Source organism: Pseudophryne corroboree, unplaced genomic scaffold, assembly GCF_028390025.1.
Source record: "Pseudophryne corroboree isolate aPseCor3 unplaced genomic scaffold, aPseCor3.hap2 scaffold_739, whole genome shotgun sequence".
Taxonomy (NCBI): Eukaryota; Metazoa; Chordata; class Amphibia; order Anura; family Myobatrachidae; genus Pseudophryne; species Pseudophryne corroboree.
This window is the reverse complement of record NW_026970319.1, coordinates 65,188-91,596: the sequence shown is the minus strand read 5'-3', so window position 1 is coordinate 91,596 and position 26,409 is coordinate 65,188. Positions and strand designations below refer to the sequence as shown.

At 40.4% G+C, this 26,409-nt stretch overlaps 8 non-coding genes and 1 pseudogene across 8 annotated transcripts; all 9 read left to right on the top strand.

Annotated features, from left to right (window-relative positions):
• Positions 1 to 21,404: 21,404 nt before the first annotated feature.
• LOC135040381 (U1 spliceosomal RNA) lies at positions 21,405 to 21,568 on the top strand. The gene has a single exon (XR_010234286.1). It is a non-coding gene; the product is annotated as a U1 spliceosomal RNA (small nuclear RNA).
• A 152-nt stretch (positions 21,569 to 21,720) lies between these two features.
• On the top strand, positions 21,721 to 21,883 carry LOC135040284 (U1 spliceosomal RNA). Its single transcript, XR_010234214.1, has one exon. It is a non-coding gene; the product is annotated as a U1 spliceosomal RNA (small nuclear RNA).
• Positions 21,884 to 22,556: 673 nt separating this feature from the next.
• Positions 22,557 to 22,720, top strand: LOC135040391 (U1 spliceosomal RNA). Its single transcript, XR_010234296.1, has one exon. It is a non-coding gene; the product is annotated as a U1 spliceosomal RNA (small nuclear RNA).
• A 152-nt stretch (positions 22,721 to 22,872) lies between these two features.
• LOC135040290 (U1 spliceosomal RNA) lies at positions 22,873 to 23,035 on the top strand. Its single transcript, XR_010234220.1, has one exon. It is a non-coding gene; the product is annotated as a U1 spliceosomal RNA (small nuclear RNA).
• Positions 23,036 to 23,709: 674 nt separating this feature from the next.
• Positions 23,710 to 23,873, top strand: LOC135040345 (U1 spliceosomal RNA). The gene has a single exon (XR_010234260.1). It is a non-coding gene; the product is annotated as a U1 spliceosomal RNA (small nuclear RNA).
• A 152-nt stretch (positions 23,874 to 24,025) lies between these two features.
• LOC135040330 (U1 spliceosomal RNA) lies at positions 24,026 to 24,161 on the top strand (annotated as a pseudogene).
• Positions 24,162 to 24,996: 835 nt separating this feature from the next.
• LOC135040325 (U1 spliceosomal RNA) lies at positions 24,997 to 25,160 on the top strand. The gene has a single exon (XR_010234253.1). It is a non-coding gene; the product is annotated as a U1 spliceosomal RNA (small nuclear RNA).
• A 670-nt stretch (positions 25,161 to 25,830) lies between these two features.
• On the top strand, positions 25,831 to 25,994 carry LOC135040298 (U1 spliceosomal RNA). The gene has a single exon (XR_010234227.1). It is a non-coding gene; the product is annotated as a U1 spliceosomal RNA (small nuclear RNA).
• A 152-nt stretch (positions 25,995 to 26,146) lies between these two features.
• Positions 26,147 to 26,310, top strand: LOC135040351 (U1 spliceosomal RNA). Its single transcript, XR_010234264.1, has one exon. It is a non-coding gene; the product is annotated as a U1 spliceosomal RNA (small nuclear RNA).
• Positions 26,311 to 26,409: the final 99 nt, after the last annotated feature.

Sequence of the window (26,409 nt, the reverse complement as noted above, 5' to 3'; positions counted from 1 at the left end):
AGAATGAAAATTTTAAAGCCTCCTGTTAGTGCTTCATCTACACGTTATAGCCCTGAATTTTCAAATGCCTATCTCTTTGCAAAAGAGAGATATCGGCAAGGAAAAGCTGTATTGTACCTTTGCATTTTTCTCCCAAACGAAAGACACTAGAATGAAAATTTTAAAGCATCCTGTTAGTGCTTCATCTAAACGTTATAGCCCTGAATTTTCCAATGCCTATCTCTTTGCAAAAGAGAGATATCGGCAAGGAAAAACTGTATTGTACCTTTGCATTTTTCTCCCAAACGAAAGACACTAGAATGAAAATTTTAAAGCCTCCTGTTAGTGCTTCATCTACACGTTATAGCCCTGAATTTTCCAATGCCTAGCTCTTTGCAAAAGAGAGATATTGGCAAGGAAAAGCTGTATTGTACCTTTGCATTTTTCTCCCAAACGAAAGACACTAGAATGAAAATTTTAAAGTCTACTGTTAGTGCTTCATCTACACGTTATAGCCCTGAATTTTCCAATGCCTAGCTCTTTGCAAAAGAGAGATATCGGCAAGGAAAAGCTGTATTGTACCTTTGCATGTTTCTCCCAAACGAAGGACACTAGAATGAAAATTTTAAAGCCTCCTATTAGTGCTTCATCTACACGTTATAGCCCTGAATTTTCCAATGCCTATCTCTTTGCAAAAGAGAGATATCGGCAAGGAAAAGCTGTATTGTACCTTTGCATTTTTCTCCCAAACGAAGGACACTAGAATGAAAATTTTAAAGCCTTCTGTTAGTGCTTCATCTACACGTTATAGCCCTGAATTTTCAAATGCCTATCTCTTTGCAAAAGAGAGATATCGGCAAGGAAAAGCTGTATTGTACCTTTGCATTTTTCTCCCAAACGAAAGACACTAGAATGAAAATTTTAAAGCCTCCTGTTAGTGCTTCATCTACACGTTATAGCCCTGAATTTTCCAATGCCTACCTCTTTGCAAAAGAGAGATATCGGCAAGGAAAAACTGTATTGTACCTTTGCATTTTTCTCCCAAACGAAAGACACTAGAATGAAAATTTTAAAGCCTCCTGTTAGTGCTTCATCTACACGTTATAGCCCTGAATTTTCCAATGCCTAGCTCTTTGCAAAAGAGAGATATTGGCAAGGAAAAGCTGTATTGTACCTTTGCATTTTTCTCCCAAACGAAAGACACTAGAATGAAAATTTTAAAGTCTACTGTTAGTGCTTCATCTACACGTTATAGCCCTGAATTTTCCAATGCCTAGCTCTTTGCAAAAGAGAGATATCGGCAAGGAAAAGCTGTATTGTACCTTTGCATTTTTCTCCCAAACGAAAGACACTAGAATGAAAATTTTAAAGCCTCCTGTTAGTGCTTCATCTACACGTTATAGCCCTGAATTTTCCAATGCCTATCTCTTTGCAAAAGAGAGATATCGGCAAGGAAAAGCTGTATTGTACCTTTGCATTTTTCTCCCAAACGAAGGACACTAGAATGAAAATTGTAAAGCCTCCTATTAGTGCTTCATCTACACGTTATAGCCCTGAATTTTCCAATGCCTATCTCTTTGCAAAAGAGAGATATCGGCAAGGAAAAGCTGTATTGTACCTTTGCATTTTTCTCCCAAACGAAGGACACTAGAATGAAAATTTTAAAGCCTCCTGTTAGTGCTTCATCTACACGTTATAGACCTGAATTTTCCAATGCCTATCTCTTAGCAAAAGAGAGATATCGGCAAGGAAAAGCTGTATTGTACCTTTGCATTTTTCTCCCAAACGAAAGACACTAGAATGAAAATTTTAAAGCCTCCTGTTAGTGCTTCATATACACGTTATAGCCCTGAATTTTCTCATGCCTATCTCTTTGCAAAAGAGAGATATCGGCAAGGAAAAGCAGCATTGTACTTTTACATTTTTCTCCCAAACGAAAGACACTAGAATGAAAATTTTAAAGCCTCCTGTTAGTGCTTCATCTACACGTTATAGCCCTGAATTTTCCAATGCCTATCTCTTTGCAAAAGAGAGATATCGGCAAGGAAAAGCTGCATTGTACTTTTACATTTTTCTCCCAAACGAAAGACACTAGAATGAAAATTTTAAAGCCTCCTTTTAGTGCTTCATCTACACGTTATAGCCCTGAATTTTCCAATGCCTAGCTCTTTGCAAAAGAGAGATATCGGCAAGGAAAAGCTGTATTGTACCTTTGCATTTTTCTCCCAAACGAAAGACACTAGAATGAAAATGTTAAAGCCTCCTGTTAGTGCTTCATCTACACGTTATAGCCCTGAATTTTCCAATGCCTATCTCTTTGCAAAAGAGAGCTATCGGCAAGGAAAAGCTGTATTGTACCTTTGCATGTTTCTCCCAAACGAAGGACACTAGAATGAAAATTTTAAAGCCTCCTATTAGTGCTTCATCTACACGTTATAGCCCTGAATTTTCCAATGCCTATCTCTTTGCAAAAGAGAGATATCGGCAAGGAAAAGCTGTATTGTACCTTTGCATTTTTCTCCCAAACGAAGGACACTAGAATGAAAATTTTAAAGCCTTCTGTTAGTGCTTCATCTACACGTTATAGCCCTGAATTTTCAAATGCCTATCTCTTTGCAAAAGAGAGATATCGGCAAGGAAAAGCTGTATTGTACCTTTGCATTTTTCTCCCAAACGAAAGACACTAGAATGAAAATTTTAAAGCCTCCTGTTAGTGCTTCATCTACACGTTATAGCCCTGAATTTTCCAATGCCTAGCTCTTTGCAAAAGAGAGATATTGGCAAGGAAAAGCTGTATTGTACCTTTGCATTTTTCTCCCAAACGAAAGACACTAGAATGAAAATTTTAAAGCCTCCTGTTAGTGCTTCATCTACACGTTATAGCCCTGAATTTTCCAATGCCTATCTCTTTGCAAAAGAGAGATATCGGCAAGGAAAAGCTGTAATGTACCTTTGCATTTTTCTCCCAAACGAAGGACACTAGAATGAAAATTTTAAAGCCTCCTGTTAGTGCTTCATCTACACGTTATAGCCCTGAATTTTCAAATGCCTATCTCTTTGCAAAAGAGAGATATCGGCAAGGAAAAGCTGTATTGTACCTTTGCATTTTTCTCCCAAACGAAAGACACTAGAATGAAAATTTTAAAGCATCCTGTTAGTGCTTCATCTAAACGTTATAGCCCTGAATTTTCCAATGCCTATCTCTTTGCAAAAGAGAGATATCGGCAAGGAAAAACTGTATTGTACCTTTGCATTTTTCTCCCAAACGAAAGACACTAGAATGAAAATTTTAAAGCCTCCTGTTAGTGCTTCATCTACACGTTATAGCCCTGAATTTTCCAATGCCTAGCTCTTTGCAAAAGAGAGATATTGGCAAGGAAAAGCTGTATTGTACCTTTGCATTTTTCTCCCAAACGAAAGACACTAGAATGAAAATTTTAAAGTCTACTGTTAGTGCTTCATCTACACGTTATAGCCCTGAATTTTCCAATGCCTAGCTCTTTGCAAAAGAGAGATATCGGCAAGGAAAAGCTGTATTGTACCTTTGCATTTTTCTCCCAAACGAAAGACACTAGAATGAAAATTTTAAAGCCTCCTGTTAGTGCTTCATCTACACGTTATAGCCCTGAATTTTCCAATGCCTATCTCTTTGCAAAAGAGAGATATCGGCAAGGAAAAGCTGTATTGTACCTTTGCATTTTTCTCCCAAACGAAGGACACTAGAATGAAAATTGTAAAGCCTCCTATTAGTGCTTCATCTACACGTTATAGCCCTGAATTTTCCAATGCCTATCTCTTTGCAAAAGAGAGATATCGGCAAGGAAAAGCTGTATTGTACCTTTGCATTTTTCTCCCAAACGAAGGACACTAGAATGAAAATTTTAAAGCCTCCTGTTAGTGCTTCATCTACACGTTATAGACCTGAATTTTCCAATGCCTATCTCTTAGCAAAAGAGAGATATCGGCAAGGAAAAGCTGTATTGTACCTTTGCATTTTTCTCCCAAACGAAAGACACTAGAATGAAAATTTTAAAGCCTCCTGTTAGTGCTTCATATACACGTTATAGCCCTGAATTTTCTCATGCCTATCTCTTTGCAAAAGAGAGATATCGGCAAGGAAAAGCAGCATTGTACTTTTACATTTTTCTCCCAAACGAAAGACACTAGAATGAAAATTTTAAAGCCTCCTGTTAGTGCTTCATCTACACGTTATAGCCCTGAATTTTCCAATGCCTATCTCTTTGCAAAAGAGAGATATCGGCAAGGAAAAGCTGCATTGTACTTTTACATTTTTCTCCCAAACGAAAGACACTAGAATGAAAATTTTAAAGCCTCCTTTTAGTGCTTCATCTACACGTAATAGCCCTGAATTTTCCAATGCCTATCTCTTTGCAAAAGAGAGATATCGGCAAGGAAATGCTGTATTGTACCTTTGCATTTTTCTCCCAAACGAAAGACACTAGAATGAAAATTTTAAAGCCTCCTGTTAGTGCTTCATCTACACGTAATAGCCCTGAATTTTCCAATGCCTAGCTCTTTGCAAAAGAGAGATATTGGCAAGGAAAAGCTGTATTGTACCTTTGCATTTTTCTCCCAAACGAAGGACACTAGAATGAAAATTTTAAAGCCTCCTGTTAGTGCTTCATCTACACGTAATAGCCCTGAATTTTCCAATGCCTATCTCTTTGCAAAAGAGAGATATCGGCAAGGAAAAGCAGCATTGTACTTTTGCATTTTTCTCCCAAACGAAAGACACTAGAATGAAAATTTTAAAGCCTCCTATTAGTGCTTCATCTACACGTTATAGCCCTGAATTTTCCAATGCCTAGCTCTTTGCAAAAGAGAGATATCGGCAAGGAAAAGCTGTATTGTACCTTTGCATTTTTCTCCCAAACGAAAGACACTAGAATGAAAATGTTAAAGCCTCCTGTTAGTGCTTCATCTACACGTTATAGCCCTGAATTTTCCAATGCCTATCTCTTTGCAAAAGAGAGATATCGGCAAGGAAAAGCTGTATTGTACCTTTGCATGTTTCTCCCAAACGAAGGACACTAGAATGAAAATTTTAAAGCCTCCTATTAGTGCTTCATCTACACGTTATAGCCCTGAATTTTCCAATGCCTATCTCTTTGCAAAAGAGAGATATCGGCAAGGAAAAGCTGTATTGTACCTTTGCATTTTTCTCCCAAACGAAGGACACTAGAATGAAAATTTTAAAGCCTTCTGTTAGTGCTTCATCTACACGTTATAGCCCTGAATTTTCAAATGCCTATCTCTTTGCAAAAGAGAGATATCGGCAAGGAAAAGCTGTATTGTACCTTTGCATTTTTCTCCCAAACGAAAGACACTAGAATGAAAATTTTAAAGCCTCCTGTTAGTGCTTCATCTACACGTTATAGCCCTGAATTTTCCAATGCCTACCTCTTTGCAAAAGAGAGATATCGGCAAGGAAAAACTGTATTGTACCTTTGCATTTTTCTCCCAAACGAAAGACACTAGAATGAAAATTTTAAAGCCTCCTGTTAGTGCTTCATCTACACGTTATAGCCCTGAATTTTCCAATGCCTAGCTCTTTGCAAAAGAGAGATATTGGCAAGGAAAAGCTGTATTGTACCTTTGCATTTTTCTCCCAAACGAAAGACACTAGAATGAAAATTTTAAAGTCTACTGTTAGTGCTTCATCTACACGTTATAGCCCTGAATTTTCCAATGCCTAGCTCTTTGCAAAAGAGAGATATCGGCAAGGAAAAGCTGTATTGTACCTTTGCATTTTTCTCCCAAACGAAAGACACTAGAATGAAAATTTTAAAGCCTCCTGTTAGTGCTTCATCTACACGTTATAGCCCTGAATTTTCCAATGCCTATCTCTTTGCAAAAGAGAGATATCGGCAAGGAAAAGCTGTATTGTACCTTTGCATTTTTCTCCCAAACGAAGGACACTAGAATGAAAATTTTAAAGCCTCCTATTAGTGCTTCATCTACACGTTATAGCCCTGAATTTTCCAATGCCTATCTCTTTGCAAAAGAGAGATATCGGCAAGGAAAAGCTGTATTGTACCTTTGCATTTTTCTCCCAAACGAAGGACACTAGAGTGAAAATTTTAAAGCCTCCTTTTAGTGCTTCATCTACACGTTATAGCCCTGAATTTTCCAATGCCTATCTCTTAGCAAAAGAGAGATATCGGCAAGGAAAAGCTGTATTGTACCTTTGCATTTTTCTCCCAAACGAAAGACACTAGAATGAAAATTTTAAAGCCTCCTGTTAGTGCTTCATCTACACGTTATAGCCCTGAATTTTCCAATGCCTATCTCTTTGCAAAAGAGAGATATCGGCAAGGAAAAGCTGCATTGTACTTTTACATTTTTCTCCCAAACGAAAGACACTAGAATTAAAATTTTAAAGCCTCCTGTTAGTGCTTCATCTACACGTTATAGCCCTGAATTTTCCAATGCCTATCTCTTTGCAAAAGAGAGATATCGGCAAGGAAAAGCTGCATTGTACTTTTACATTTTTCTCCCAAACGAAAGACACTAGAATGAAAATTTTAAAGCCTCCTTTTAGTGCTTCATCTACACGTAATAGCCCTGAATTTTCCAATGCCTATCTCTTTGCAAAAGAGAGATATCGGCAAGGAAAAGCTGTATTGTACCTTTGCATTTTTCTCCCAAACGAAGGACACTAGAATGAAAATTTTAAAGCCTCCTTTTAGTGCTTCATCTACAGGTTATAGCCCTGAATTTTCCAATGCCTATCTCTTAGCAAAAGAGAGATATCGGCAAGGAAAAGCTGTATTGTACCTTTGCATTTTTCTCCCAAACGAAAGACACTAGAATGAAAATTTTAAAGTCTACTGTTAGTGCTTCATCTACACGTTATAGCCCTGAATTTTCAAATGCCTAGCTCTTTGCAAAAGAGAGATATCGGCAAGGAAAAGCTGTATTGTACCTTTGCATTTTTCTCCCAAACGAAAGACACTAGAATGAAAATTTTAAAGCCTCCTGTTAGTGCTTCATCTACACGTTATAGCCCTGAATTTTCCAATGCCTATCTCTTTGCAAAAGAGAGATATCGGCAAGGAAAAGCTGTATTGTACCTTTGCATTTTTCTCCCAAACGAAAGACACTAGAATGAAAATTTTAAAGCCTCCTGTTAGTGCTTCATCTACACGTTATAGCCCTGAATTTTCCAATGCCTATCTCTTTGCAAAAGAGAGATATCGGCAAGGAAAAGCTGCATTGTACTTTTACATTTTTCTCCCAAACGAAAGACACTAGAATGAAAATTTTAAAGCCTCCTTTTAGTGCTTCATCTACCCGTAATACCCCTGAATTTTCCAATGCCTATCTCTTTGCAAAAGAGAGATATCGGCAAGGAAATGCTGTATTGTACCTTTGCATTTTTCTCCCAAACGAAAGACACTAGAATGAAAATTTTAAAGCCTCCTGTTAGTGCTTCATCTACACGTTATAGCCCTGAATTTTCCAATGCCTATCTCTTTGCAAAAGAGAGATATCGGCAAGGAAAAGCTGTATTGTACCTTTGCATTTTTCTCCCAAACGAAGGACACTAGAATGAAAATTTTAAAGCCTCCTTTTAGTGCTTCATCTACACGTTATAGCCCTGAATTTTCCAATGCCTATCTCTTAACAAAAGAGAGATATCGGCAAGGAAAAGCTGTATTGTACCTTTGCATTTTTCTCCCAAACGAAAGACACTAGAATGAAAATTTTAAAGCCTCCTGTTAGTGCTTCATATACACGTTATAGCCCTGAATTTTCCAATGCCTATCTCTTTGCAAAAGAGAGATATCGGCAAGGAAAAGCTGCATTGTACTTTTACATTTTTCTCCCAAACGAAAGACACTAGAATGAAAATTTTAAAGCCTCCTGTTAGTGCTTCATCTACACGTTATAGCCCTGAATTTTCCAATGCCTATCTCTTTGCAAAAGAGAGATATCGGCAAGGAAAAGCTGCATTGTACTTTTACATTTTTCTCCCAAACGAAAGACACTAGAATGAAAATTTTAAAGCCTCCTTTTAGTGCTTCATCTACACGTAATAGCCCTGAATTTTCCAATGCCTATCTCTTTGCAAAAGAGAGATATCGGCAAGGAAATGCTGTATTGTACCTTTGCATTTTTCTCCCAAACGAAAGACACTAGAATGAAAATTTTAAAGCCTCCTGTTAGTGCTTCATCTACACGTTATAGCCCTGAATTTTCCAATGCCTAGCTCTTTGCAAAAGAGAGATATTGGCAAGGAAAAGCTGTATTGTACCTTTGCATTTTTCTCCCAAACGAAGGACACTAGAATGAAAATTTTAAAGCCTCCTGTTAGTGCTTCATCTACACGTTATAGCCCTGAATTTTCCAATGCCTATCTCTTTGCAAAAGAGAGATATCGGCAAGGAAAAGCTGTATTGTACCTTTGCATTTTTCTCCCAAACGAAAGACACTAGAATGAAAATTTTAAAGCCTCCTGTTAGTGCTTCATCTACACGTTATAGCCCTGAATTTTCCAATGCCTAGCTCTTTGCAAAAGAGAGATATCGGCAAGGAAAAGCTGTATTGTACCTTTGCATTTTTCTCCCAAACGAAAGACACTAGAATGAAAATTTTAAAGCCTCCTGTTAGTGCTTCATCTACACGTTATAGCCCTGAATTTTCCAATGCCTATCTCTGCAAAAGAGAGATATCGGCAAGGAAAAGCTGTATTGTACCTTTGCATTTTTCTCCCAAACGAAGGACACTAGAATGAAAATTTTAAAGCCTCCTATTAGTGCTTCATCTACACGTTATAGCCCTGAATTTTCCAATGCCTATCTCTTTGCAAAAGAGAGATATCGGCAAGGAAAAGCTGTATTGTACCTTTGCATTTTTCTCCCAAACGAAGGACACTAGAATGAAAATTTTAAAGCCTCCTGTTAGTGCTTCATCTACACGTTATAGCCCTGAATTTTCCAATGCCTATCTCTTAGCAAAAGAGAGATATCAGCAAGGAAAAGCTGTATTGTACCTTTGCATTTTTCTCCCAAACGAAAGACACTAGAATGAAAATTTTAAAGCCTCCTGTTAGTGCTTCATATACACTTTATAGCCCTGAATTTTCTCATGCCTATCTCTTTGCAAAAGAGAGATATCGGCAAGGAAAAGCTGCATTGTACTTTTACATTTTTCTCCCAAACGAAAGACACTAGAATGAAAATTTTAAAGCCTCCTGTTAGTGCTTCATCTACACGTTATAGCCCTGAATTTTCCAATGCCTATCTCTTTGCAAAAGAGAGATATCGGCAAGGAAAAGCGGCATTGTACTTTTACATTTTTCTCCCAAACGAAAGACACTAGAATGAAAATTTTAAAGCCTCCTTTTAGTGCTTCATCTACACGTAATAGCCCTGAATTTTCCAATGCCTATCTCTTTGCAAAAGAGAGATATCGGCAAGGAAATGCTGTATTGTACCTTTGCATTTTTCTCCCAAACGAAAGACACTAGAATGAAAATTTTAAAGCCTCCTGTTAGTGCTTCATCTACACGTTATAGCCCTGAATTTTCCAATGCCTAGCTCTTTGCAAAAGAGAGATATTGGCAAGGAAAAGCTGTAATGTACCTTTGCATTTTTCTCCCAAACGAAGGACACTAGAATGAAAATTTTAAAGCCTCCTGTTAGTGCTTCATCTACACGTTATAGCCCTGAATTTTCCAATGCCTATCTCTTTGCAAAAGAGAGATATCGGCAAGGAAAAGCAGCATTGTACTTTTGCATTTTTCTCCCAAACGAAAGACACTAGAATGAAAATTTTAAAGCCTCCTATTAGTGCTTCATCTACACGTTATAGCCCTGAATTTTCCAATGCCTAGCTCTTTGCAAAAGAGAGATATCGGCAAGGAAAAGCTGTATTGTACCTTTGCATTTTTCTCCCAAACGAAAGACACTAGAATGAAAATTTTAAAGCCTCCTGTTAGTGCTTCATCTACACGTTATAGCCCTGAATTTTCCAATGCCTATCTCTTTGCAAAAGAGAGATATCGGCAAGGAAAAGCTGTATTGTACCTTTGCATGTTTCTCCCAAACGAAGGACACTAGAATGAAAATTTTAAAGCCTCCTATTAGTGCTTCATCTACACGTTATAGCCCTGAATTTTCCAATGCCTATCTCTTTGCAAAAGAGAGATATCGGCAAGGAAAAGCTGTATTGTACCTTTGCATTTTTCTCCCAAACGAAGGACACTAGAATGAAAATTTTAAAGCCTCCTGTTAGTGCTTCATCTACACGTTATAGCCCTGAATTTTCAAATGCCTATCTCTTTGCAAAAGAGAGATATCGGCAAGGAAAAGCTGTATTGTACCTTTGCATTTTTCTCCCAAACGAAAGACACTAGAATGAAAATTTTAAAGCCTCCTGTTAGTGCTTCATCTACACGTTATAGCCCTGAATTTTCCAATGCCTATCTCTTTGCAAAAGAGAGATATCGGCAAGGAAAAACTGTATTGTACCTTTGCATTTTTCTCCCAAACGAAAGACACTAGAATGAAAATTTTAAAGCCTCCTGTTAGTGCTTCATCTACACGTTATAGCCCTGAATTTTCCAATGCCTAGCTCTTTGCAAAAGAGAGATATTGGCAAGGAAAAGCTGTATTGTACCTTTGCATTTTTCTCCCAAACGAAAGACACTAGAATGAAAATTTTAAAGTCTACTGTTAGTGCTTCATCTACACGTTATAGCCCTGAATTTTCCAATGCCTAGCTCTTTGCAAAAGAGAGATATCGGCAAGGAAAAGCTGTATTGTACCTTTGCATTTTTCTCCCAAACGAAAGACACTAGAATGAAAATTTTAAAGCCTCCTGTTAGTGCTTCATCTACACGTTATAGCCCTGAATTTTCCAATGCCTATCTCTTTGCAAAAGAGAGATATCGGCAAGGAAAAGCTGTATTGTACCTTTGCATTTTTCTCCCAAACGAAGGACAGTAGAATGAAAATTTTAAAGCCTCCTGTTAGTGCTTCATCTACACGTTATAGCCCTGAATTTTCCAATGCCTAGCTCTTTGCAAAAGAGAGATATTGGCAAGGAAAAGCTGTAATGTACCTTTGCATTTTTCTCCCAAACGAAGGACACTGGAATGAAAATTTTAAAGCCTCCTGTTAGTGCTTCATCTACACGTTATAGCCCTGAATTTTCCAATGCCTATCTCTTTGCAAAAGAGAGATATCGGCAAGGAAAAGCAGCATTGTACTTTTGCATTTTTCTCCCAAACGAAAGACACTAGAATGAAAATTTTAAAGCCTCCTATTAGTGCTTCATCTACACGTTATAGCCCTGAATTTTCCAATGCCTAGCTCTTTGCAAAAGAGAGATATCGGCAAGGAAAAGCTGTATTGTACCTTTGCATTTTTCTCCCAAACGAAAGACACTAGAATGAAAATTTTAAAGCCTCCTGTTAGTGCTTCATCTACACGTTATAGCCCTGAATTTTCCAATGCCTATCTCTTTGCAAAAGAGAGATATCGGCAAGGAAAAGCTGTATTGTACCTTTGCATGTTTCTCCCAAACGAAGGACACTAGAATGAAAATTTTAAAGCCTCCTATTAGTGCTTCATCTACACGTTATAGCCCTGAATTTTCCAATGCCTATCTCTTTGCAAAAGAGAGATATCGGCAAGGAAAAGCTGTATTGTACCTTTGCATTTTTCTCCCAAACGAAGGACACTAGAATGAAAATTTTAAAGCCTCCTGTTAGTGCTTCATCTACACGTTATAGCCCTGAATTTTCAAATGCCTATCTCTTTGCAAAAGAGAGATATCGGCAAGGAAAAGCTGTATTGTACCTTTGCATTTTTCTCCCAAACGAAAGACACTAGAATGAAAATTTTAAAGCCTCCTGTTAGTGCTTCATCTACACGTTATAGCCCTGAATTTTCCAATGCCTATCTCTTTGCAAAAGAGAGATATCGGCAAGGAAAAACTGTATTGTACCTTTGCATTTTTCTCCCAAACGAAAGACACTAGAATGAAAATTTTAAAGCCTCCTGTTAGTGCTTCATCTACACGTTATAGCCCTGAATTTTCCAATGCCTAGCTCTTTGCAAAAGAGAGATATTGGCAAGGAAAAGCTGTATTGTACCTTTGCATTTTTCTCCCAAACGAAAGACACTAGAATGAAAATTTTAAAGTCTACTGTTAGTGCTTCATCTACACGTTATAGCCCTGAATTTTCCAATGCCTAGCTCTTTGCAAAAGAGAGATATCGGCAAGGAAAAGCTGTATTGTACCTTTGCATTTTTCTCCCAAACGAAAGACACTAGAATGAAAATTTTAAAGCCTCCTGTTAGTGCTTCATCTACACGTTATAGCCCTGAATTTTCCAATGCCTATCTCTTTGCAAAAGAGAGATATCGGCAAGGAAAAGCTGTATTGTACCTTTGCATTTTTCTCCCAAACGAAGGACACTAGAATGAAAATTTTAAAGCCTCCTATTAGTGCTTCATCTACACGTTATAGCCCTGAATTTTCCAATGCCTATCTCTTTGCAAAAGAGAGATATCGGCAAGGAAAAGCTGTATTGTACCTTTGCATTTTTCTCCCAAACGAAGGACACTAGAATGAAAATTTTAAAGCCTCCTTTTAGTGCTTCATCTACACGTTATAGCCCTGAATTTTCCAATGCCTATCTCTTAGCAAAAGAGAGATATCGGCAAGGAAAAGCTGTATTGTACCTTTGCATTTTTCTCCCAAACGAAAGACACTAGAATGAAAATTTTAAAGCCTCCTGTTAGTGCTTCATATACACGTTATAGCCATGAATTTTCCAATGCCTATCTCTTTGCAAAAGAGAGATATCGGCAAGGAAAAGCTGCATTGTACTTTTACATTTTTCTCCCAAACGAAAGACACTAGAATGAAAATTTTAAAGCCTCCTGTTAGTGCTTCATCTACACGTTATAGCCCTGAATTTTCCAATGGCTATCTCTTTGCAAAAGAGAGATATCGGCAAGGAAAAGCTGCATTGTACTTTTACATTTTTCTCCCAAACGAAAGAAACTAGAATGAAAATTTTAAAGCCTCCTTTTAGTGCTTCATCTACACGTTATAGCCCTGAATTTTCCAATGCCTAGCTCTTTGCAAAAGAGAGATATTGGCAAGGAAAAGCTGTATTGTACCTTTGCATTTTTCTCCCAAACGAAGGACACTAGAATGAAAATTTTAAAGCCTCCTGTTAGTGCTTCATCTACACGTTATAGCCCTGAATTTTCCAATGCCTATCTCTTTGCAAAAGAGAGATATCGGCAAGGAAAAACTGTATTGTACCTTTGCATTTTTCTCCCGAACGAAAGACACTAGAATGAAAATTTTAAAGCCTCCTGTTAGTGCTTCATCTACACGTTATAGCCCTGAATTTTCCAATGCCTATCTCTTTGCAAAAGAGAGATATTGGCAAGGAAAAGCTGTATTGTACCTTTGCATTTTTCTCCCAAACGAAAGACACTAGAATGAAAATTTTAAAGCCTCCTGTTAGTGCTTCATATACACGTTATAGCCCTGAATTTTCCAATGCCTATCTCTTTGCAAAAGAGAGATATCGGCAAGGAAAAGCTGTATTGTACCTTTGCATTTTTCTCCCAAACGAAAGACACTAGAATGAAAATTTTAAAGCCTCCTGTTAGTGCTTCATCTACACGTTATAGCCCTGAATTTTCCAATGCCTAGCTCTTTGCAAAAGAGAGATATCGGCAAGGAAAAGCTGTATTGTACCTTTGCATTTTTCTCCCAAACGAAAGACACTAGAATGAAAATTTTAAAGCCTCCTGTTAGTGCTTCATCTACACGTTATAGCCCTGAATTTTCCAATGCCTATCTCTTTGCAAAAGAGAGATATCGGCAAGGAAAAGCTGTATTGTACCTTTGCATTTTTCTCCCAAACGAAGTACACTAGAATGAAAATGTTAAAGCCTCCTGTTAGTGCTTCATCTACACGTTATAGCCCTGAATTTTCCAATGCCAATCTCTTTGCAAAAGAGAGATATCGGCAAGGAAAAGCTGTATTGTACCTTTGCATTTTTCTCCCAAACGAAAGACACTAGAATGAAAATTTTAAAGCCTCCTGTTAGTGCTTCATCTACACGTTATAGCCCTGCATTTTCCAATGCCTATCTCTTTGCAAAAGAGAGATATCGGCAAGGAAAAGCTGCATTGTACTTTTGCATTTTTCTCCCAAACGAAAGACACTAGAATGAAAATTTTAAAGCCTCCTGTTAGTGCTTCATCTATACGTTATAGCCCTGAATTTTCCAATGCCTATCTCTTTGCAAAAGAGAGATATCGGCAAGGAAAAGCTGTATTGTACCTTTGCATTTTTCTCCCAAACGAAGGACACTAGAATGAAAAATTTAAAGCCTCCTGTTAGTGCTTCATCTACACGTTATAACCCTGAATTTTCCAATGCCTATCTCTTTGCAAAAGAGAGATATCGGCAAGGAAAAGCTGTATTGTACCTTTGCATTTTTCTCCCAAACGAAAGACACTAGAATGAAAATTTTAAAGCCTACTGTTAGTGCTTCATCTACACGTTATAGCCCTGAATTTTCCAATGCCTAGCTCTTTGCAAAAGAGAGATATCGGCAAGGAAATGCTGTATTGTACCTTTGCATTTTTCTCCCAAACGAAAGACACTAGAATGAAAATGTTAAAGCCTACTGTTAGTGCTTCATCTACACGTTATAGCCCTGAATTTTCCAATGCCTAGCTCTTTGCAAAAGAGAGATATCGGCAAGGAAAAGCTGTATTGTACCTTTGCATTTTTCTCCCAAACGAAAGACACTAGAATGAAAATTTTAAAGCCTCCTGTTAGTGCTTCATCTACACGTTATAGCCCTGAATTTTCCAATGCCTATCTCTTTGCAAAAGAGAGATATCAGCAAGGAAAAGCTGTATTGTACCTTTGCATTTTTCTCCCAAACGAAGGACACTAGAATGAAAATTTTAAAGCCTCCTATTAGTGCTTCATCTACACGTTATAGCCCTGAATTTTCCAATGCCTATCTCTTTGCAAAAGAGAGATATCGGCAAGGAAAAACTGTATTGTACCTTTGCATTTTTCTCCCAAACGAAAGACACTAAAATGAAAATTTTAAAGCCTCCTGTTAGTGCTTCATCTACACGTTATAGCCCTGAATTTTCCAATGCCTATCTCTTTGCAAAAGAGAGATATCGGCAAGGAAAAGCTGTATTGTACCTTTGCATTTTTCTCCCAAACGAAAGATACTAGAATGAAAATTTTAAATCCTACTGTTAGTGCTTCATCTGCACGTTATAGCCCTGAATTTTCCAATGCCTAGCTCTTTGCAAAAGAGAGATATCGGCAAGGAAAAGCTGTATTGTACCTTTGCATTTTTCTCCCAAACGAAAGACACTAGAATGAAAATTTTAAAGCCTACTGTTAGTGCTTCATCTACACGTTATAGCCCTGAATTTTCCAATGCCTAGCTCTTTGCAAAAGAGAGATATCGGCAAGGAAAAGCTGTATTGTACCTTTGCATTTTTCTCCCAAACGAAAGACACTAGAATGAAAATTTTAAAGCCTCCTGTTAGTGCTTCATCTACACGTTATAGCCCTGAATTTTCCAATGCCTATCTCTTTTCAAAAGAGAGATATCGGCAAGGAAAAGATGTATTGTACATTTGCATTTTTCTCCCAAACGAAGGATACTAGAATGAAAATGTTAAAGCCTCCTATTAGTGCTTCATCTACACGTTATAGCCCTGAATTTTCCAATGCCTATCTCTTTGCAAAAGAGAGATATCGGCAAGGAAAAGTGTATTGTACTTTTGCATTTTTCTCCCAAACGAAAGACACTAGAATGATAATTTTAAAGCCTCCTGTTAGTGCTTCATCTACACGTTATAGCCCTGAATTTTCCAATGCCTATCTCTTTGCAAAAGAGAGATATCGGCAAGGAAAAGCTGTATTGTGCCTTTGCATTTTTCTCCCAAACGAAAGACACTAGAATGAAAATGTTAAAGCCTACTGTTAGTGCTTCATCTACACGTTATAGCCCTGAATTTTCCAATGCCTATCTCTTTGCAAAAGAGAGATATCGGCAAGGAAAAGCTGTATTGTGCCTTTGCATTTTTCTCCCAAACGAAAGACACTAGAATGAAAATGTTAAAGCCTACTGTTAGTGCTTCATCTACACGTTATAGCCCTGAATTTTCCAATGCCTAGCTCTTTGCAAAAGAGAGATATCGACAAGGAAAAGCTGTATTGTACCTTTGCATTTTTCTCCCAAACGAAAGACACTAGAATGAAAATTTTAAAGCCTCCTGTTAGTGCTTCATCTACACGTTATAGCCCTGAATTTTCCAATGCCTATCTCTTTGCAAAAGAGAGATATCGGCAAGGAAAAGCTGTATTGTACCTTTGCATTTTTCTCCCAAACGAAGGACACTAGAATGAAAATTTTAAAGCCTCCTGTTAGTGCTTCATCTACACGTAATAGCCCTGAATTTTCCAATGCCTATCTCTTTGCAAAAGAGAGATATCGGCAAGGAAATGCTGTATTGTACCTTTGCATTTTTCTCCCAAACGAAAGACACTAGAATGAAAATTTTAAAGCCTCCTGTTAGTGCTTCATCTACACGTTATAGCCCTGCATTTTCCAATGCCTATCTCTTTGCAAAAGAGAGATATCGGCAAGGAAAAGTTGCATTGTACTTTTGCATTTTTCTCCCAAACGAAAGACACTAGAATGAAAATTGTAAAGCCTCCTGTTAGTGCTTCATCTACACGTTATAGCCCTGCATTTTCCAATGCCTATCTCTTTGCAAAAGAGAGATATCGGCAAGGAAAAGCTGTATTGTACCTTTGCATTTTTCTCCCAAACGAAAGACACTAGAATGAAAATGTTAAAGCCTACTGTTAGTGCTTCATCTACACGTTATAGCCCTGAATTTTCCAATGCCTATCTCTTTGCAAAAGAGAGATATCGGCAAGGAAAAGCTGTATTGTACCTTTGCATTTTTCTCCCAAACGAAAGACACTAGAATGAAAATTTTAAAGCCTCCTGTTAGTGCTTCATCTACACGTTATAGCCCTGAATTTTCCAATGCCTAGCTCTTTGCAAAAGAGAGATATCGGCAAGGAAAAGCTGTATTGTACCTTTGCATTTTTCTCCCAAACGAAAGACACTAGAATGAAAATTTTAAAGCCTCCTGTTAGTGCTTCATCTACACGTTATAGCCCTGAATTTTCCAATGCCTATCTCTTTGCAAAAGAGAGATATCGGCAAGGAAAAGCTGTATTGTACCTTTGCATTTTTCTCCCAAACGAAGGACACTAGAATGAAAATTTTAAAGCCTCCTATTAGTGCTTCATCTACACGTTATAGCCCTGAATTTTCCAATGCCTATCTCTTTGCAAAAGAGAGATATCGGCAAGGAAAAGCTGTATTGTACCTTTGCATTTTTCTCCCAAACGAAGTACACTAGAATGAAAATTTTAAAGCCTCCTGTTAGTGCTTCATCTACACGTTATAGCCCTGAATTTTCCAATGCCTATCTCTTTGCAAAAGAGAGATATCGGCAAGGAAATGCTGTATTGTACCTTTGCATTTTTCTCCCAAACGAAAGACACTAGAATGAAAATTTTAAAGCCTCCTGTTAGTGCTTCATCTACACGTTATAGCCCTGCATTTTCCAATGCCTATCTCTTTGCAAAAGAGAGATATCGGCAAGGAAAAGCTGCATTGTACTTTTGCATTTTTCTCCCAAACGAAAGACACTAGAATGAAAATTTTAAAGCCTCCTGTTAGTGCTTCATCTACACGTTATAGCCCTGAATTTTCCAATGCCTAGCTCTTTGCAAAAGAGAGATATTGGCAAGGAAAAGCTGTATTGTACCTTTGCATTTTTCTCCCAAACGAAAGACACTAGAATGAAAATTTTAAAGCCTCCTGTTAGTGCTTCATCTACACGATATAGCCCTGAATTTTCCAATGCCTATCTCTTTGCAAAAGAGAGATATCGGCAAGGAAAAGCTGTATTGTACCTTTGCATTTTTCTCCCAAACGAAGGACACTAGAATGAAAATTTTAAAGCCTCCTGTTAGTGCTTCATCTACACGTTATAGCCCTGAATTTTCCAATGCCTATTTCTTTGCAAAAGAGAGATATCGGCATGGAAAAGCTGTATTGTACCTTTGCATTTTTCTCCCAAACGAAAGACACTAGAATGAAAATTTTAAAGCCTACTGTTAGTGCTTCATCTACACGTTATAGCCCTGAATTTTCCAATGCCTAGCTCTTTGCAAAAGAGAGATATCGGCAAGGAAAAGCTGTATTGTACCTTTGCATTTTTCTCCCAAACGAAAGACACTAGAATGAAAATTTTAAAGCCTCCTGTTAGTGCTTCATCTACACGTTATAGCCCTGAATTTTCCAATGCCTATCTCTTTGCAAAAGAGAGATATCGGCAAGGAAAAGCTGTATTGTACCTTTGCTTTTTTCTCCCAAACGAAAGACACTAGAATGAAAATTTTAAAGCCTCCTATTAGTGCTTCATCTACACGTTATAGCCCTGAATTTTCCAATGCCTATCTCTTTGCAAAAGAGAGATATCGGCAAGGAAAAGCTGCATTGTACTTTTGCATTTTTCTCCCAAACGAAAGACACTAGAATGAAAATTTAAAAGCCTCCTGTTAGTGCTTCATGTACGCGGTATAGCCCTGAATTTTCCAATGCCTAGCTCTTTGCAAAAGAGAGATATCGGCAAGGAAAAGCTGTATTGTACCTTTGCATTTTTCTCCCAAACGAAAGACACTAGAATGAAAATTTTAAAGCCTCCTGTTAGTGCTTCATCTACACGTTATAGCCCTGAATTTTCCAATGCCTATCTCTTTGCAAAAGAGAGATATCGGCAAGGAAATGCTGTATTGTACCTTTGCATTTTTCTCCCAAACGAAAGACACTAGAATGAAAATTTTAAAGCCTCCTGTTAGTGCTTCATCTACACGTTATAGCCCTGCATTTTCCAATGCCTATCTCTTTGCAAAAGAGAGATATCGGCAAGGAAAAGCTGCATTGTACTTTTGCATTTTTCTCCCAAACGAAAGACACTAGAATGAAAATTTTAAAGCCTCCTGTTAGTGCTTCATCTACACGTTATTGCCCTGAATTTTCCAATGCCTAGCTCTTTGCAAAAGAGAGATATTGGCAAGGAAAAGCTGTATTGTACCTTTGCATTTTTCTCCCAAACGAAAGACACTAGAATGAAAATTTTAAAGCCTCCTGTTAGTGCTTCATCTACACGTTATAGCCCTGAATTTTCCAATGCCTATCTCTTTGCAAAAGAGAGATATCGGCAAGGAAAAACTGTATTGTACCTTTGCATTTTTCTCCCAAACGAAAGACACTAGAATGAAAATTTTAAAGCCTCCTGTTAGTGCTTCATCTACACGTTATAGCCCTGAATTTTCCAATGCCTATCTCTTTGCAAAAGAGAGATATCGGCAAGGAAAAGCTGTATTGTACCTTTGCATTTTTCTCCCAAACGAAGGACACTAGAATGAAAATTTTAAAGCCTCCTATTAGTGCTTCATCTACACGTTATAGCCCTGAATTTTCCAATGCCTATCTCTTTGCAAAAGAGAGATATCGGCAAGGAAAAGCTGTATTGTACCTTTGCATTTTTCTCCCAAACGAAGTACACTAGAATGAAAATGTTAAAGCCTCCTGTTAGTGCTTCATCTACACGTTATAGCCCTGAATTTTCCAATGCCTATCTCTTTGCAAAAGAGAGATATCGGCAAGGAAAAGCTGTATTGTACCTTTGCATTTTTCTCCCAAACGAAAGACACTAGAATGAAAATTTTAAAGCCTCCTGTTAGTGCTTCATCTACACGTTATAGCCCTGAATTTTCCAATGCCTATCTCTTTGCAAAAGAGAGATATCGGCAAGGAAATGCTGTATTGTACCTTTGCATTTTTCTCCCAAACGAAAGACACTAGAATGAAAATTTTAAAGCCTCCTGTTAGTGCTTCATCTACACGTTATAGCCCTGAATTTTCCAATGCCTATCTCTTTGCAAAAGAGAGATATCGGCAAGGAAAAGCTGCATTGTACTTTTGCATTTTTCTCCCAAACGAAAGACACTAGAATGAAAATTTTAAAGCCTCCTGTTAGTGCTTCATCTACACGTTATAGCCCTGAATTTTCCAATGCCTAGCTCTTTGCAAAAGAGAGATATCGGCAAGGAAATGCTGTATTGTACCTTTGCATTTTTCTCCCAAACGAAAGACACTAGAATGAAAATTTTAAAGCCTCCTGTTAGTGCTTCATCTACACGTTATAGCCCTGAATTTTCCAATGCCTAGCTCTTTGCAAAAGAGAGATATCGGCAAGGAAAAGCTGTATTGTACCTTTGCATTTTTCTCCCAAACGAAAGACACTAGAATGAAAATTTTAAAGCCTCCTGTTAGTGCTTCATCTACACGTTATAGCCCTGAATTTTCCAATGCCTATCTCTTTGCAAAAGAGAGATATCGGCAAGGAAAAGCTGCATTGTACTTTTGCATTTTTCTCCCAAACGAAAGACACTAGAATGAAAATTTTAAAGCCTCCTGTTAGTGCTTCATCTACACGTTATAGCCCTGAATTTTCCAATGCCTAGCTCTTTGCAAAAGAGAGATATTGGCAAGGAAAAGCTGTATTGTACCTTTGCATTTTTCTCCCAAACGAAAGACACTAGAATGAAAATTTAAAAGCCTCCTGTTAGTGCTTCATCTACACGGTATAGCCCTGAATTTTCCAATGCCTAGCTCTTTGCAAAAGAGAGATATCGGCAAGGAAAAGCTGTATTGTACCTTTGCATTTTTCTCCCAAACGAAAGACACTAGAATGCAAACTACAGGTAGTGCTGCAGGGCCCACACCCTTTTACTTGCCTTACAGAGCAGCTCTGGAGCTGTTACAGTGCCCAGCTGCTGCAAGAAATCAGCTTGAATGCTTCAGGGGATGGGGCATGGCCAACATGAGCCCCACACCAAAGGAGGGGGGAGGTGTTTAATGCGAACTAGGGGTCATCCAAGCACTGCAAAAGGCCGCCATGCCCTGCATGCCCCTTTTCTCTTTTCATATGCAGATGAGGGTTCCAGTCAACTTTGGCCCACTGCTTGGATAACATCACCGTATGCAAATCCGTCTGCTGCAGACCTTCCCCCAGGAGTGCTTGTACTAGTTGTTGCATATGGTTTGATATTTGATGGTGCTTCAGTATTAGGCAGCCTTCCGCCCTCCCATGTTCATCTGAAAAGATGTGGTCTCCCTGCAGTTGTTGTCCCCAGATGAGAATTCACTTGTGCTGCCTCAGTTGAATCTCCTTTACTTGACAGAGATGTGCCTGAGCAGCTGCCCTCACCAGCCCTATCCCAAATCATACTTATTTTGCATAGGAGATACCATGGTCATGAAGATTGTTCTCCAAGGGTGAGGTTCATTCATTGCATTCTGGGTATGCTGACCCCTGTGATTTTCCCAAATGTGGGAAACTCGACTGCATTATTTGTGGTAGTGGGGGACTGTGTTTGTGCTTTCCTCTGGTCAGCTCTGGTAAAAGTCAGATTTCTTTGTCTCAGATCTTCCTCTAGCCTTGTTCTTCTTTCGAGAGTTCCCTTGTGCTGCCTCAGTTGGATCTCTTTCACTTGACAGGGGGGTGCCCGAACAGCGACCCTCCCCAGCTCTAGCCCAACTCCTACTTACCTGCCAGGTGAGATACTATGATCATGAAGGTGCTTCTCCCAGGGCAAGGCTCACCCATTGCACTCTGGGTGTGCTGCCCCTGCGATTTCCCCAAATGTGGGAAACTTGACTGCATAATTTGTGTTTCCCCTGGTCGGCTCTCGTATAATTCAGATCTCTTTGTCTCAGGTCTCTCTCCAGCCTAGTTTGCTGTCTGTTTCCACTTCTCTTTTCTTCAACCGCTCCCTTCTATACCCTTGTGCACTATCCTGACTTCTCCTCCCGTCTGCTAACTTTGTGCCTTCCAATGCACAATGCAAACTACAGGTAGTGCTGCAGGGCCCACACCCTTTTACTTGCCTTACAGAGCAGCTCTGGAGCTGTTACAGTGCCCAGCTGCTGCAAGAAATCAGCTTGAATGCTTCAGGGGATGGGGCATGGCCAACATGAGCCCCACACCAAAGGAGGGTGGAGGTGTTTAATGCGAACTAGGGGTCATCCAAGCACCGCAAAAGGCCGCCATCCCTGCACGCCCCTTTTCTCTTTTCATATGCAGATGAGGGTTGAAGCCAACTTTGACCCACTGCTTGGATGACATCACCGTATGCAAATCCGTCTTCTGCAGAACTTCCCCCAGGAATGCTTGCACTAGTTGTTGCATTTGGTTTGTTGTTTGGGGGTGCTTCAGTATTAGGCAGCCTTCTGCCCTCCCATGTTCATCTGAAAATATGTGTTCTCCCTGCAGTTGTTGTCCCCAGATGAGAGTTCCCTTGTGCTGCCTCAGTTGAATCTCCTTTACTTGACAGAGATGTGCATGAGCAGCGGCCCTCCCCAGCCCTATTCCAAATCATACTTATTTTGCATAGGAGATACCATGGTCATGAAGATTGTTCTCCCAGGGTGAGGTTCATTCATTGCATTTTGGGTATGCTGACCCCTGTGATTTCCCCAAATGTGGGAAACTTGACTGTATTATTTGTGGTAGTGGGGGACTGTGTTTGTGCTTTCCTCTGGTCATCTCTGGTAAAAGTCAGATTTCTTTGTCTCAGATTTTCCTCTAGCCTTGTTCTTCTTTCGAGAGTTCCATTGTGCTGCCTCAGTTGGATCTCCTTCACTTGACAGGGGGGTACCCGAGCAGCGACCCTCCCCAGCTCTAGCCCAACTCCTACTTACCTGCCAGGTGAGATACTATGATCATGAAGGTGCTTCTCCCAGGGCAAGGCTCACCCATTGCACTCTGGGTGTGCTGCCCCTGCGATTTCCCCAAATGTGGGAAACTTGACTGCATAATTTGTGTTTCCCCTGGTCGGCTCTCGTATAATTCAGATCTATTTGTCTCAGGTCTCTCTCCAGCCTAGTTTGCTGTCTGTTTCCACTTCTCTTTTCTTCAGCCGCTCCCTTCTATACCCTTGTGCACTATCCTGACTTCTCCTCCCGTCTGCTTACTTTGTGCCTTCCAATGCACAATGCAAACTACAGGTAGTGCTGCAGGGCCCACACCCTTTTACTTGCCTTACAGAGCAGCTCTGGAGCTGTTACAGTGCCCAGCTGCTGCAAGAAATCAGCTTGAATGCTTCAGGGGATGGGGCATGGCCAACATGAGCCCCACACCAAAGGAGGGGGGAGGTGTTTAATGCGAACTAGGGGTCATCCAAGCACTGCAAAAGGCCGCCATGCCCTGCATGCCCCTTTTCTCTTTTCATATGCAGATGAGGGTTCCAGTCAACTTTGGCCCACTGCTTGGATAACATCACCGTATGCAAATCCGTCTGCTGCAGACCTTCCCCCAGGAGTGCTTGTACTAGTTGTTGCATATGGTTTGATATTTGATGGTGCTTCAGTATTAGGCAGCCTTCCGCCCTCCCATGTTCATCTGAAAAGATGTGGTCTCCCTGCAGTTGTTGTCCCCAGATGAGAGTTCACTTGTGCTGCCTCAGTTGAATCTCCTTTACTTGACAGAGATGTGCCTGAGCAGCTGCCCTCACCAGCCCTATCCCAAATCATACTTATTTTGCATAGGAGATACCATGGTCATGAAGATTGTTCTCCCAGGGTGAGGTTCATTCATTGCATTCTGGGTATGCTGACCCCTGTGATTTTCCCAAATGTGGGAAACTCGACTGCATTATTTGTGGTAGTGGGGGACTGTGTTTGTGCTTTCCTCTGGTCAGCTCTGGTAAAAGTCAGATTTCTTTGTCTCAGATCTTCCTCTAGCCTTGTTCTTCTTTCGAGAGTTCCCTGGTGCTGCCTCAGTTGGATCTCCTTCACTTCACAGGGGGGAACACGAGCAGCGACCCTCCCCAGCACTAGCCCAACTCCTACTTACCTGCCAGGTGAGATACTATGATCATGAAGGTGCTTCTCCCAGGGCAAGGCTCAACCATTGCACTCTGGGTGTGCTGCTCCTGCGATTTCCCCAAATGTGGGAAACTTGACTGCATAATTTGTGTTTCCCCTCGTCGGCTCTCGTATAATTCAGATCTCTTTGTCTCAGGTCTCTCTCCAGCCTAGTTTGCTGTCTGTTTCCACTTCTCTTTTCTTCAGCCGCTCCCTTCTATACCCTTGTGCACTATTCTGACTTCTCCTCCCGTCTGCTTACTTTGTGCCTTCCAATGCACAATGCAAACTACAGGTAGTGCTGCAGGGCCCACACCCTTTTACTTGCCTTACAGAGCAGCTCTGGAGCTGTTACAGTGCCCAGCTGCTGCAAGAAATCAGCTTGAATGCTTCAGGGGCTGGGGCATAGCCAACATGAGCCCCACACCAAAGGAGGGTGGAGGTGTTTAATGCAAACTAGGGGTCAGCCAAGCGCCGCAAAAGGCCACCATGCCCTGCACGCCCCTTTTCTCTTTTCATATGCAGACGAGGGTTGAAGCCAACTTTGACCCACTGCTTGGATGACATCACCATATGCAAATCCATCTGCGGCAGGCCTTCCCCCAGGAATGCTTGCACTAGTTGTTGCATTTGGTTTGTTGTTTGGGGGTGCTTCAGTATTAGGCAGCCTTCTGCCCTCCCATGTTCATCTTCAGGGGATGGGGCATGGCCAACATGAGCCCCACACCAAAGGAGGGTGGAGGTGTTTAATGCGAACTAGGGGTCATCCAAGCACCGCAAAAGGCCGCCATGCCCTGCACGCCCCTTTTCTCTTTTCATATGCAGATGAGGGTTGAAGCCAACTTTGACCCACTGCTTGGATGACATCACCGTATGCAAATCCGTCTTCTGCAGAACTTCACTTGACAGGGGGGTGCCCGAGCAGCGACCCTCCCCATCTCTAGCCCAACTCCTACTTACCTGCCAGGTGAGATACTATGATCAGGAAGGTGCTTCTCCCAGGGCAAGGCTCACCCATTGCACTCTGGGTGTGCTGCTCCTACGATTTCCCCAAATGTGGGACACTTGACTGCATAATTTGTGTTTCCTCTAGTCGGCTACTCGTATAATTCAGATCTCTTTGTCTCAGGTCTCTCTCCAGCCTAGTTTGCTGTCTGTTTCCACTTCTCTTTTCTTGAGCCGCTGCCTTCTATGCCCTTGTGCACTCTCCTGACTTCTCCTGTCTGCTTACTTTGTGCCTTCCAACGCACAATGCAAACTACAGGTAGTGCTGCAGGGCCCACACCCTTTTACTTGCCTTTCAGAGCAGCTCTGGAGCTGTTACAGTGCCCAGCTGCTGCAAGAAATCAGCTTGAATGCTTCAGGGGCTGGGGCATAGCCAACATGAGCCCCACACCGACGGAGGGTGGAGGTGTTTAATGCGAACTAAGGGTCATCCAAGCGCCGCAAAAGGCCGCCATGCCCTGCATACCCCTTTTCTCTTTTCATATGCAGATGAGGGTTCCAGCCAACTTTGGCCCACTGCTTGGATGACATCACCGTATGCAAATCCGTCTTCTGCAGACCTTCCCCCAGGAATGCTTGTACTAGTTGTTGCATTTGGTTTGTTGTTTGGGGTGCTTCAGTATTAGGCAGCCTTCAGCTCTCCCATGTTCATCTGAAAATATGTGTTCTCCCTGCAGTTGTTGTCCCCAGATGAGAGTTCCCTTGTGCTGCCTCAGTTGAATCTCCTTTACTTGAAAGAGATGTGCCTGAGCAGCGGCCCTCCCCAGCCCTATCCCAAATCATACTTATTTTGCATAGGAGATACCATGGTCATGAAGATTGTTCTCCCAGGGTGAGGTTCATTCATTGCATTCTGGGTATGCTGACCCCTGTGATTTCCCCAAATGTGGGAAACTCGACTGCATTATTTGTGGTAGTGGGGGACTGTGTTTGTGCTTTCCTCTGGTCAGCTCTGGTAAAAGTCAGATTTCTTTGTCTCAGATCTTCCTCTAGCCTTGTTCTTTTTTTGAGAGTTTCCTTGTGCTGCCTCAGTTGGATCTCCTTCACTTGACAGGGGGGTGCCCGAGCAGCGACCCTCCCCAGCTCAAGCCCAACTCCTACTTACCTGCCAAGTGAGATACTATGATCAGGAAGGTGCTTCTACCAGGGCAAGGCTCACCCATTGCACTCTGGGTGTGCTGCTCCTACGATTTCCCCAAATGTGGGACACTTGACTGCATAATTTGTGTTTCCTCTGGTCGGCTACTCGTATAATTCAGATCTCTTTGTCTCAGGTCTCTCTCCAGCCTAGTTTGCTGTCTGTTTCCACTTCTCTTTTCTTGAGCCCCTGCCTTCTATGCCCTTGTGCACTCTCCTGACT